The sequence below is a fragment of the Sinocyclocheilus rhinocerous genome, unplaced genomic scaffold, assembly GCF_001515625.1.
Source record: "Sinocyclocheilus rhinocerous isolate Xijiao unplaced genomic scaffold, SAMN03320098_v1.1 scaffold884, whole genome shotgun sequence".
NCBI classification, from domain to species: Eukaryota; Metazoa; Chordata; class Actinopteri; order Cypriniformes; family Cyprinidae; genus Sinocyclocheilus; species Sinocyclocheilus rhinocerous.
This window is the reverse complement of record NW_015627919.1, coordinates 263,883-277,845: the sequence shown is the minus strand read 5'-3', so window position 1 is coordinate 277,845 and position 13,963 is coordinate 263,883. Positions and strand designations below refer to the sequence as shown.

The following is a 13,963-nucleotide window of genomic DNA, read 5'->3' as shown; positions in this document are numbered from 1 at the left end:
CCTCCGTCGGCTCCACCGTGGGTCGACATTATGGCTGTGGCCTGGGTCCAGCTGGGCTCCTCCTGCTCCAAGCCCATCCTGTCTCCTCCCTGGCTCCTCCCTCCATCTCTTCCCTGGCCCCTCCTGGATATCCGGCCTCCTCCCAAGTTCCCACCCATCCCTCCCTCTGTTGTTGTTACAGTGTGAGGACGCACCTTCCGGGAGGGGGCGATATGTCAGAATTTTGTCCTGTCTTGCCCCCGTAGTCCTTCCTGTGTCTCCTTATTTGGTCATGTTCCTGTCCTCGTTTAGTTTGATTATGTTCCATTGTTGTCACCTGTGTTCCCCTGATTGCCCTGTGTTTATAAGTCCTAGTCTGTGCAGTTAGTGTTTGTCGGGTCTACCAGTGATGTACGTGTGTCTACCTCCTGATCCCTATGTTGGATTTACCCCCTGTGTTGGATTAATAAAGACTCTTTCTATTATCCACTGCTCCGTGTTCCTTCCGGCAGCGTAACGTTATGGGTAGTGTATCATGGTTTCCACAAACATTTATAATAAGAATAAATGTTTCTTGAGCATCAAATCAGTATATAAGAATGATTTCTGAAGGTTCATTGAAGACTCTGAAGACTGGCTTTGCCATCATATGAATAAATTTGTATTTTTGATCAAATGAATGTAGCTTTGAAATGCAGTCTGAGAATGTCTTGGTATTTGGTCTCTTTTTTTTTTTTTTTTCCTGACAACAGCCAACTGTAAGAGTGACAACAGACAACTGTATGAATTACACAGTCTTGTGTAAATTCAGATGATCATGTTCCAATTTCTTACTCAAAAGATTAAGATTTTTATTTATTTTTTCTCTAGTTTTCCCAGTACTAATAGTGTCCTCAAAGCACATTATCAATCTTAGTGATGTTCTCCGTTTCTGTGAGGTCCCATATGTATATTAAACCTATTGGAAAGTGCTGAGCTTAGTTTTAATGGTAATAACAGTGCTATCTGTGCTGTTACTGTAGGCACTATGTAAAGTTTGAGAACTAGTTAGAGGCAGAGACGGGCAGTTTGCTGAGTTTGCCAATGATAGCGGTATAGGGGCAACATTTGTAATTTTGTAATTTAAGGAAAGAACATACTTGTCTTCGAGGGATGTACATAGACTTACTGATACAAAGCAACAGAGCACAATCTGTTCAAATGAAGTGTGATTTTAAAAATAAACTTTGAACCTTCTCTAATCATAAAGTCACATTTCATTGATTCACTGTTAAAAACAACAACAACAATAATAATATTTGCTGAGTTTGCCAATGATAGCGGTATAGGGGCAACATTTGTAATTTTGTAATTCAAGGAAAGAACATACTTGTCTTCGAGGGATGTACATAGACTTACTGATACAAAGCAACAGAGCACAATCTGTTCAAATGAAGTGTGATTTTAAAAAGAAACTTTGAACCTTCTCTAATCATAAAGTCACATTTCATTGATTCACTGTTAAAAACAACAACAATAAAAATAATAATAATAATAATAATAAACAAAACAGTCTGGTTCAAGACCGTTCAGTTTATTTTAGGAAAATATTTCCAAAATGTTTCTCACTTTAAGCCCAATTATAAACCCAAATATGTGGGTAAACATAAAAATTGGTGTTGATAGTTATTAATGCAAACTGAAAAATGAACAAAAAATGTAGACTTTCACACCAAATGGAACACTAATCACTATAACGATGACATCTACAATAAAAAATAAACAAAACCACTAAATAGAACTATAAAACATCCATTAATGCTAAATGACAATTATTTACATTCCCTCATAAGTCTATTCCCAAGCAAAGGTTTGTGGGTATTCCTTGTAAAAAAAGGAGTACAATATAGCATACTTTACAAAAATAATTTACTTTAAAATAATATATTTAAGTGAGAAATTTAATGTTTTGGACATATAATTAGCATGTTAATTGCAATGAAATGAAATTATAGTTTAAATATATTATAGTTTAAATGTATATTAAACAAAATTCACTGACCTTTGAAGTGCTTTTTGACCGACATAAGTAGGACTTATGTCATATCTATTAAAACCTGTATGTCATGGCATTTAAATATAATTGTAATCAGACGTTTGTAATGATGACGTTGCAATTTAGTAAAATGTCTTAACTTTTAATGTAATATCAAATAACTGATCTATTAAAATTATAATCCAGTACGTTTCAGTTTGCTTTAGTACAGAATGCTAGTCAACATATCAAAATAAGGGTACTTCTTGGAAAAAGATTATTAAAAGAGGATTTGAAACTTTAGTCTTTGCAACTTTACAGATCTTCTTTATGCACCAAGAGCTTGTAACACTCTAAAGAGAAAGGAAAAAATGAAATCGCATCATATGACCCCTTTAAAGTAAAACTTTTAATTTAACAATATTAAAAAGTGCACTTATATATACACTTAAGTATACAGTATATATATATATATATATATATATATACACACATACACATGCCAGAATACACAGTTACTTTTGAAAGGCCATCTATAAAGAAATACTTTTTGCCCCCTAATGATGTACGGCAGCAGAGGTTAAATAGGCCATCCAAACTCTGACCTCAACAACAACCATTTCACTTACATAGCCACAAGGGGGCACTCTTATCATATTCTATTCATTTGTGTGCGGATCATGCAGATTGATATTTGCAGCCTCTGGATGCACCTCAGATGCTCACACACTGGTAATTGCTTCCATTCCCTCTCTGTCTCTCTCTGCCTCCTTCCCTCTGTCGTTCTCTCTTGCGTTAGCATGCACAAGTAGCTCTCTTCGTGTTGCCTGCTGTCAACAGGACATTGAACTAGGCCCACTGGAAACACACTAATGTGGGTCATACCCAGCAGAATGCGGTTTGTAAGTGATTCATTCTGAACCAAAAAATTTTTTTTGTCCATATGCGACATAACTCTCGGGTTTTGGAACAAGAGCCAGTGAAGCACTCTGCTTGATTTAAAGATGACAAGTTTACAACCTGGCCTTCCTGGCCTCTCTTTCTTCATGTTGTCCCTATTAAACTTGCACACTCACATATACACACAAGACTTTTGCAAGTGGTGAGTTTGTGCAATAATTATTTTAAGTCTTTGGTTACAGTTTATTTTGATAGTCCACTTTAGACATTCTACTAGCTGTAAGTAACTTTGCAACTACATGTCAACTAACTCTAATTAGAGCATGTGTAGACTGTTAGGTTAGGGTTAGTAGAATAAATGAATAATGTGTCCCCCTCGGTCGGACCGTAAGGGCACTTTAGCTCGAGCACCCCATCTTGCCCTTTTAATAGCGTAAATAAATACAGAAGGGCTAATGTCTTACATTGGATATGAGCCATAATGATTTTAGCAAATGGCTGCAATATAACAAAGAGTGAAAAATTTAAGGGGGTCTGAATACTTTCCGTACCCACTGTATATGAAAAAACATGCGGAAAAAACAAGTCAAGTCACCTTTATTTATACAGTGCTTTATACAATACTGATTGTGTCAAAGCAGCTTTACAGTTTAACAAATAAAGCAGTAAAACAAATAGGTCATGTCTCAGACTGTGGAAATACAGATTCCTCTCAATGTTTTGCATGCAGGAAAACAGTGAAAGCTGATTAGAGCTTTCCATTTAACAGACTCTTTCATCCATGCAATTCACATACATCGAAGGAACAGTCCCTTTGGAGAAACCTGGGGTTAAGTGGCATTGTGATCGCTCATAGATTGCCCCTTGTTGGATTTGAACCTGCAACCTTTTGGTTGTTAGCCCAGAACGTTAGAAACTAGGTTACACCACACCATGGCAGCCATCCAAATAGATATCCTCATCACTGACTGCCATACATATCACTGTTTGTAAAATCTCATCCAGGTATTGCGAAGTGGCTAAAAATGGTGTTCTATCTGGGTCAGAACGTTACAGTTACGAGCATTGATGATGGCTGTAATTTGTCCACCAGTGGGGACAGCGTCGCATGGCTTCTGTGCTCTAGTTAGCCCTCTGATCACTCGCTGCACGACTCCACTGGCAGTGGCAGTGCCTTTTCTTCCTCAGGCCAGGAGGAGAGAGTTTTGGGAGGGCGGGCAGAACTCTGCAAGATTGAAGGCCATTAGTACAGACACCCACAGCTATCTGAAACGGGCCGAAAAAGAAGGCTCAGTTCCTTGGGTGAATGACTTCCATGGCACCCCAGAGCCTCCAAAGATGTGCAAATGAGCCCTTTGAGTGCAGGAGGATGGGAACCATGAGAGCTGGTGAAGCGGATTTAAAGAACAGAGTAATAGCAAAGGAAATGCTATTCCCTCACTTTGAAGGTTGTCACTGTGTTTGTCATTTGATAATCAGGTAGCTCACATAAAGGTTAGCTCTTATAAAGTTAGGAGTTATAAAATTAAATGTACAGCACATTCATGTCTTTGACATTGAAGACCCCATGAAATTGCTTAACGAGTTCAGTTTTCTTTCCTGTGTTGATGTATTTCCTCTTGCAAAAGGAAGTTTGGGTGGAGCAAAGGGTGTTTTAACTTAACAGTGTTTATTGTGCTGTTTTAGTGTTTTTGTTTTCAACCTAATTGCTTTTGTGTTGTTTTACAGCCCTAGTATACTTAGTTTTTACACATAGCTTTTCAAAGTATAGTCCATTTTGCTTGTCAATGCAGCCGTCTGCTGTTGTTTCAGTCTCGCTATTTTGTTTTTCTGTCTCTTTAATTTTTGTGTCTACTGTGAAACAATATCCCGGGCCAGTGCTTCCACATTGTACAACTGATTAGTGCAAAACCAAGTCAATGCGCATGTGCACATATAAAATACGTGCGAAACGGAAGTATTACTCTGACCTTTAGTGATTTGGCTCCAACCTGAGTATTTTTTGTTTTAGTTTAGTGTTTTGGTTCTAGCCTTGCAGTGTTTTAGTATTTTTAATCATGCTTAACTGTTTTGGCTCCAACCTGAATGTTTTTTTTTTTTTGCCTTGGTGATTTGGTTCCAACCTAAGATTGTTTTTAGTAATGATTTAGTGTTTTGGCTCCAACCTAACAGTTTTTTCTTTTCCTTTTTAAGTGTTTTAATGATTTTGCTCCAACCTAAAAACATTTGCAGTAGCATTTTAGTGATTTGGCTCCAACCTAGAAGTGTTTTAAGTGTCCTTTATTTGACTTGAATACATAAATTAGTACAGATTAACACTTGGTTTTAACTGATAACCTGAAATATTAATTGAATATATCAAATGCAAAAATTATTTGCTTTGCACACATTACCAGGGAATATCACTCATCTCATTCCAGAGATTTTACACTGATAACCTTCAGGCATTAGCCACTTAGATAATGAACCATTTTAATTATCACAGGTTATCTTATCTGATTCCTCTCACTTGTATAATTTATATGCACATCTATTGTCTCTGCTAGTAATTAACGTTACATTTAAGATATTAGTTTAAGAATAATGTGGAGTGATTAAACAGGTTGATTTGATAAATGCACTTGTTACACTTAGCCATTTTGCTCAGTTTTCAATGTCCTCTGCATGAATAGTCTACAGTACATCTATTTGTGCTTGGCATATATGCCTCATGCACTGGTATAGCTTTGAATGAATGTCAGTAATTAACGTGCTTTAACGTCTGACTATCACTTTGTATTCCGAACACACAAACTGGCAGCACTCAAGAATTCTTTTTAAAAATGTTCCACTTAATTCATGATTTCATTGGACATTTAGCAGCATAATTTCTAAAATGGCATTCCTGACAGAAGGATATAAATATTTTGGTGAGGTCCCTCAACCTACAACTGCCCAGTGATGTTCACTCAGTTCCTTAGCTGTTCAATGTTGCAGCATGCTGTAAAATGATGCTGATTTATGCACATATCACCTGCCAGATTTACACACAAGCTTCCAATTATAGCTGACCATACTGCAGGATACGATGTTTATCTGTCTGAATGTGCACCTCTGTGCAATGAATCTAAATGTTCTGTGTAAATGACTTAAACTGCCATTCTGGTGAGCGTTCCTCACATATCAGAATCAGAATCAGAATCAGAAAGAGCTTTATTGCCAAGTATGTTTGCACACACAAGGAATTTGTTATAGTGTCACAAGCTTCCAGTACACGGAGACAACAACAACACACAGATAATAAAAATGAGATGTGAATAAAATACACATGCATAAATATAAACGTCCGAATAAACGAAATCCGGTAGAAGATTGTGTGGTGTGTTCTGCCGAAGTTCAGCAGCTCATCCCTGGTAAAACTGATCGTGTTTGAGAAACAAAAAACAGGAAAAACTAACAAAAACAGTACAAACACTGGAGAGCCAAACACTGAGGCTGCCGTCTGCGGCGCCATCGCATGACTTAATATTTGTTACACATCGTGTAATAGGGTACAAAGGGCCTAAAAGACCACTTTTAGAAATTATTATGATACAATATTGATGGTGAAACATAATTTGTGCAAAAGAACATGGTAAAATAAATTTGTTTTGATTAAAAGCTAGAGGGACATTTTACCCCAATTGTGAACAGATCCATTGTTTTGCTTTCAACCTAATCATGATTTTGGTGGTGTTTTAGTGTTTTGGCTTCAACCTTGCAGTCTGGTGGTGGTGTTTTGGCACCAAACTAATAGTGTTTTAGATCTAGCTGTGTTTTAGCTTCAATCTAACAATCTTGGAGGTGTTTTATTGTTTGGGATAGAATACTTTTCTCAAACCTACCAGTGTTTTTTTTTTTTTTTTTTTTTTCCAGAATTTCAACCTAACAGTCTTGTTGGTGGTGCTTTAGAGTTTTGGCTCCAAAACTAACAGTGTTTTTAGTGGTGATTTAGTGTTTTAGTGGCGGTTTAGTGTTTTGGCTCAAACCTACCAGTGTTTTTTGTAGTGTTTTAGTGTTTTGGCTACAGCTTAACAGTATTGTTGGTAGCGTTTTAATGTTTTGGCTCCAAAATAAAAGGTGTTTTGGTGGTGTTTTAGTGGCGGTTTAATGTTTTGGCTCAAACTTATCAGTGTTTTTTTGTAGTGTTTTAGTGTTTTGGCTTCAGCTTAACAGTATTGTTGGTAAGGTTTTAATGTTTTGGCTCCAAAATAAAAGTGTTTTTGGTGGTGTTTTAGTGGCGGTTTAATGTTTTGGCTCAAACTTATCAGTGTTTTTTTGTAGTGTTTTAGTGTTTTGGCTTCAGCTTAACAGTATTGTTGGTAGCGTTTTAATGTTTTGGCTCCAAAATAAAAGTGTTTGTTGTAGTGTTTTGAAAATTAGAAAATAATGAGCATCCATCAATCCAATGCAGTGTTGCTTCAGGGCAGTTGGGTCAGCAGTAACACTATACTACCAGTCTACAAATCACACACACTGATGCTACAGTGTTCCCCACACTGTAGCATCAGTGTGTGTGATTTGTAGACTGTACACACAAAAAATTATCTGTATTTTTTGCGTATTTCCCATTCATTTCCAATAGCGGTCATTTTTGACCGTGAACAACAAAAGTGTGACTATTTTTTTATGATCATTTAGCTTTTTCGAATCAAGTACAAATTTTTTTTTTTTGTGGTCACACAGTGGCCACTGCCTTAAAAGTCACTGAGTTTCATACCATTCCGATGATGTAGTTATTTAAAAAAATCCAAAACATTTTTTTTTCGGTCTCAAATGACCAGTGGTGGAAAGAGTACTGAAAAAATATACTTAAAACTGATTATGTAAACACTCAAATCTTAAATAACAACCTTGACACATTTCCAAATTATATTTGCATATAGGTCATTATAATTTCTTTTCAGACATCAGTTTCTTGTCACATTTAAATTGGTTGTCATAGTAACGAGAAATTGTCATCACACATAAATTTATTTTATTCCATTTGGATTTAGATACATGTTTAGATATTATCAGTGGCTACTTTTTGCATTTATCTGTTTTTTGTTCAGTTGATTTGTCAGTTATTGCATTATTTCAGTCAAATATAAAACCCTTTGTTACCTCAAACTACATATAAAAGACTGATCAGTGGCATAAAAGTAAACAGAATGCAGCTACTTGTTCCTTTGTTACTCATTGATGCGTGAACTTCCCCTTTAAATAACGTAACACTCTGCCGTCTATGTGTATGACGCTGCTCCCATTAAGCACTGTTGGAAGCAAATTAATTGATTCAGCATTTCGACACTTCCGTAAGGATGCGTTAAATTCTACAAAGCGGTTTAATAAAGGATGTATTGATCTTGTGAATTAGCAAATTTTACTACACCAATATTTTTTAATTGGCTGTTAAAGTTTGTTTATTAAGTCTAAATATTTAAGTATTTGGCGCTGTGATGAACATCATAGCAAATACACAATCTGAATGGCTGTTTAAATCATTTAAACATGATTCAGAAACAGAAAGTAGTGCAGCTGCTTTGTTTACAGGATTTCCGGGGTAACGGCTGCATTTAAATTAATTATTATTATTATTATTATTATTATTATTTCTGCAGTTTAGCGCCATCTGCTGTCAGAGAGTGAAAGTGCGCTTTCATCCAGAGCGTCTCTCACATGTTCCGCCATGTGCTTCACGTCCGCGCTTGTTTACATCAGAGTGCGCACGCGTCTTTCACGCAGCATACATAGGTGTTGTGCATTTTGACCAGTTGATGGGAAAAGTATTCTTAAAATGCATTAAAAATTCTGAATAATTTGTAATATATAATTATTCACGGTATTTAGAAGTGCCCACGATAACAATATCGTGCATATTCATTACGTGATATATCGCATTACCGAATACCGGCACATGTCTATGTGGAACATTATAAAGATATTTTCAAGAATGTTGGTAACTTGACAGTTTTGGTGACCATTGACTTACACTATATTCAGTATTCACTGTATTCATATTTCCCAAAATAACCACCACTCTTTTCTGAAGTTCTCAGCATCAAACTGGACCATACTTATAGCAGTAGGCCACAAGCAGTTATTCTACTTTGAAACATGTGTTCCGTGTCGGAATGCCTGTTTTAGCTTTAGTTTGTGTGATTCCACCCACTGCCAATTTACCTAATAGTTTCTTGACACCCTGGGTTGCCAGTTGCCAGTTGGCAACACTTCGTATTGCAGCCATGGAAGCAAGCAAGCGAATTGGGTGAGAGATCGCAGATTCTAAAAAGACTTGGCATTCATCTAAAAAGCTCTGTGACCAGAGGCATATTAAAACAGCCAAATCAATTCATCAACTTACAGTGTAAGGGGTCATTCACACAGAATGCTTCTTTGTGTCTAAACACTCAGGGATGATTTTAACAAAAGCGCAGTGCAGAACGTGAGGGTCTCGAGGGTCTCTTGAGATGTGACACACTAAGGGAAATATTTTTCTCCAGGCTCTTTTCCAAGAGACAGGTTGCGATAATCGCTTGAAGAAATGTAATTATAGAATTCAAGGTATCCAGACACTATAAGTGCCTGCTCAGCCAAGTTGCAGTCAAATAAAGCAGTTGCCATGCCAACTTAAAGGTCCCATATTGTACACTTTTCTGGAGTTTTATTTTTGGTTTTGATGTCCTTAAGAATATATATTTGCGGTATAAGTACCAAAAACCATCTCAATATATTTTTACAGCTCCTCTCTCAGGAGCTCTGCTGAGAACAGGTCGATTTTGGCCTGTCTAATTAATATTCATGAGCCTCTCTTCTGATTGGCCTGTTGTGTTCCGAGTGACGCACGGCCAGGCCAACCACAGGTAACTAGGGTCAGCCGACGTCACAGCGCTAGCTGGAAGCAGCAAAACAAAGGGGAAACTGGAGGCAGCCCATTAAAGGTCCCATATTTTACACCTTTCTGGAGTTTTATTTTAGGTTTTGATGTCCTTAAGAATATATATTTGCGGTATAAGTACCAAAAACCATCTCAATATATTTTTACAGCTCCTTCTTCAGGAGCTCTGCTGAGAACAGGTCGATTTTGGCCCGTCTAATTAATATTCATGATATTCATAATATTCATTAATCCTCTCTTCTGATTGGCCTGTTGTTTTCTGAGTGACGCACGGCCAGGCCAACCACAGGTAACTAGGGTCAGCGACGTCACAGTGCTAGCTGGAGGCAGCAAAACAAAGGGGAAACTGGAGGCGGCTCATTCAAACCAGCGCAGATTCGGCTACATAAGGAGCTTAAAATATCATCTTGTTGTGATGTTGGGTGCCAGAATTGACGTAATACAACCTCAAATTGAAATTTGATCGCATATCTGCTGCCACTGCCAGATAAAAAACCGATGACAGCTCTGGTTAAACGCGATAAAACGAGCAGACTGGACAGAAATAACATGTTTCCGCAATGTTGTCTGGGGGTTTGGCAAAAGGAGAGTGTGACGGTGGGCGGTGCTCGGGGGGTGGTGACTGAAAGCAGTGACTGTGTAGTTCTGACGTCAATTTTTTATGGAAGTCACAACGGTTCGTGAAAAATCACAGCTACTTTAAGCAGGCTGTGTGAATTTTACTGTGGACTGACTGTTTTGAAACTTATATGGTAGTTACATAGCACCTAGACCTCAGTTATCATGAAAAAAGCCAGGAAATTTCAGTTTTGACAATATGGGACCTTTAATACTGTAAACAAAAGCTTGCAGCACTTGCCTCGCCTCTGGGGTCTTCTGATTGGTCCACTGTTTTGGAACTGACAATGATGAGTGACGCTGCATGTAAAAATTGAAATCCTTTCAACTTGACATGACGTCTTAAAATTACAGGGCTCATGCATGGGACGCTGCAAAAAAACACGAGACGCAACGTTCATACGCGTCCATCTATCACATGTTGACATAGAAAAACAATGGAAAAGTAGTGCAATGGAATGGAAAAACGTGTTCGGTATGAACAGCCCCTAAGGCTCGCCTTCCATTGTCAATTGTACTTGTTCCTGTTGCGTGTCCTCAATCTGGCAACCCACATGAGCGTCGAGTCTGAGGAGGAGGAGGCGGGAGAAACAACACTCACCAGTATTTTGAATTTGGACTGCAGTACCCATTTAAACCATTAGTTGTCAATACTACAAACTGCACCTTTAAATGTTTTTGATGCCAAAGATGGCAGAATTTTTAGGTAAACTATTCCTTTATACATCTGTTACTGTTTTGACAAAAACTCTACTGACAACTATACGATGACTGGATCCCACCAGTGCTTTTCATCATGAGTTCAAGGAAATTGTATGGTAGATTTATGGAAAACATTCAGTGAAGCCTATACACATCCTGTTTTTCAGCTTGGACACATTTATAGGCCTTTGGCTAGTCAGTGTTTCAAACTCTGTCCCTTCTCAAACCAGATGAGTTAACGGCCCCATTTGGAGGATGGTTCAGTTTTCAGTTGTTGCGAGTGTGCAGATGGAAGACATCCCTTCCTCATGACGATGAAAAACTTCTGTTGTCTGTTCTTTGTCATTCATTCAGATCTCCTTCTGTACCGTGAGTCTGTCTTAAATCTTTCAAGAGACGACTTCCAGTCACGTCTGAATGGAATGGACACATTTTAGGCAATGTTTTCCAATTGGCCTGCAGATTATCCTTGTCTGGGCACATCTGGTGAACATTCAGCCATGCTGGCACTGCCATTTAGCACAACGGCAAGCGCTTCTCAATCTCTTGATAATGCTGCCGTGCCAATAGTCCAAATAAAACATATTAGTCAGCCAATGCCAGACTCAGTGGAGGGGAAATGTGAGCTCAGTGCACAATCAATGCCATTAAAAGGAGAGTTCAACCAAAAATGAACAATTCTCTCATTCACTCACCCTCATGTCATTTCAGACCTGTATGACTTTTTATATTCTTTTAGACTGTGCTGGTCTCTCATTTCCATGATGACAGAATTAGAAACTGTTCCTTTACAGGAAACATGGGAAACAGGAATGTTTTCTTGTATGTAAACTCAAAACAGAAATGCAGTATTCCTCCAGGGATAATTAAAAAATTCTTAAGTAATTAATGACATCAATAATTTATATATCTTACTTTAACCCCACTACACCTGTAATAGATCCTCACAATTATAAGTTCATAAGAGTCCACAGGAAAATGACCACGATTGGTTTGTAAACTACTAAGCTACTTCACATCCGCAGGATAAGTCAAATTAACCCTGCCGAGAGAACTCTCAGCATTTTTAAGAAGTCCTTAAGAACCCTATTCCTGTACTATTTTTTTATTATATATATATATTTACTACACGTAATGGATGATGAGATTGCTCATGCTAAAATCTAATAAATATATATGCTTTTATTTTATATACACACATAAAATGATATTTTGTGTGAACTATTCTTTAAGCAAACAGTAACATACAAAATACCAGAAAAATAGTAGCATTACAACAGTTTAATGATATAGATTGAGAAATAACTAATGACTCCACAGTAGCTAAGCCATAAAAATTGAGTTATTAGATAACTTTTTTCAAATGTTTGACATGATAGAAAAAGATACAGGTAACATGCTAACAAACAGTAAAATAAACTGTAATCGAGTAGAATGTTCACAAATCCATCCAGGGACGAGTTAATGAACAAAATAAATCATCTTGTCATACATATGGTATTAATTTGCTAATTTGACCCCGTTTCTATGTATTTTGTGGTTAGCCGTCCAAAGTTCTGCCAACAGACTTTTTTTTTCCTGATTCAAAAGTCTGAGAACTGCATGGAATATTGTGTGCTTACATATAGCATTTCATATGAATTGGTTAAAAGACAAGACAGATATTTTTAAGTGCAGTCCAAGAGAAGGGTAATTTGATAGCAGAACATCATAACTACCACATTTTTTTTTTTTCAACTTCATAAAACTGCAATTACAGTAAAGCTTGGTTTTCTCTGGAGGACTTTCACCTGACTTCATTACTTATTTTGTCTAAATGAAGCTGTTTCTGACAGCAGCTAGTTTGCTTCTGCATTATCTTTTTTTTTTATTTCCTCCACTACCTGGAGCTCTGGTTTTGAATATTTAAAAAGCGCAGTAGGTTGTATAATGAAGTGCAATTCCACGTTGGCTCCCAATTCAATATGTTATAATTATATTCACAATAAATATGATCAATAATGGGCTACATTAATAATGAAAATGTCATTGTCATGTATATGTATATATATATATGTATGTATATTTATCTGGTTCTATTAATTTATGCACCTCTTCCATGATGAATATTATATTTTAAAAGGGACATAAAGTCAAAAACGTCAGTGTGATACAACTGTCCTTAAATCATAATGCAAGTAAAAAAGCCTAATTAAAAATATTAAACTCTTGAAAGAACACCTTATTAAAGTTAGTGGAGTATTTTATTATTATTAAAAAAAAAAAAAAATATTAAAAAAATAATAATACAATTAATTTTTATAAAAAAAAATTTTATGTTATGTTGCCTAATAAGCTAATAATATTATTATGTTGATTTCAATGAGCTAAAATCATTTTGCAATTATATTCAAAGTGTATAATATGTTTTAAAGAGAGGACACTGGAGGTCAGTGGTGGAATCCGCCGTCATCTAAGACAACAGAGGTGTTGCCAACTCAGTCTTCAAAATGTGTAATGTCTACATTTTAGTCATGCTTAAATATATATGATCAAGTATATATGATTTCCACCAAATGTTGACCTGGTCAAGAACCACAGAAAGGCATGGCACATAAACTTGAAAGTTAAAAGTAGCTTGTAATTGAACAGTGAAGTTTGTTCTGGAGAAACTGGAGCCAAACCCAAAAACGCTTAGAAAAATATATAAAATATCCATATGAGGAAAACACAGCCTATCCTCTATAGCGGCAGTAGGCTACACTTTAAAGCTAAACTGGATGATACAAGGGACTGTACATTTTCCTAAAGCAAAGCCTAATCTATGCTGTGAAACAGGCAGTTAATTATGACTACAAAAAAAAAAAAAAAAA

The 13,963-nt window shown here is 36.7% G+C and overlaps 1 long non-coding RNA gene across 1 annotated transcript in view; it reads left to right on the top strand.

The window, feature by feature from the left end:
- LOC107737071 (uncharacterized) overlaps nucleotides 1–2,470 on the top strand; it is a 15,799-nt gene extending 13,329 nt beyond the window's left edge. The window contains exon 3 of the long non-coding RNA XR_001639760.1: nucleotides 2,454–2,470. This is a non-coding gene — a long non-coding RNA (uncharacterized LOC107737071). The remainder of the gene's footprint in view (nucleotides 1–2,453) is intronic.
- Nucleotides 2,471–13,963: the final 11,493 nt, after the last annotated feature.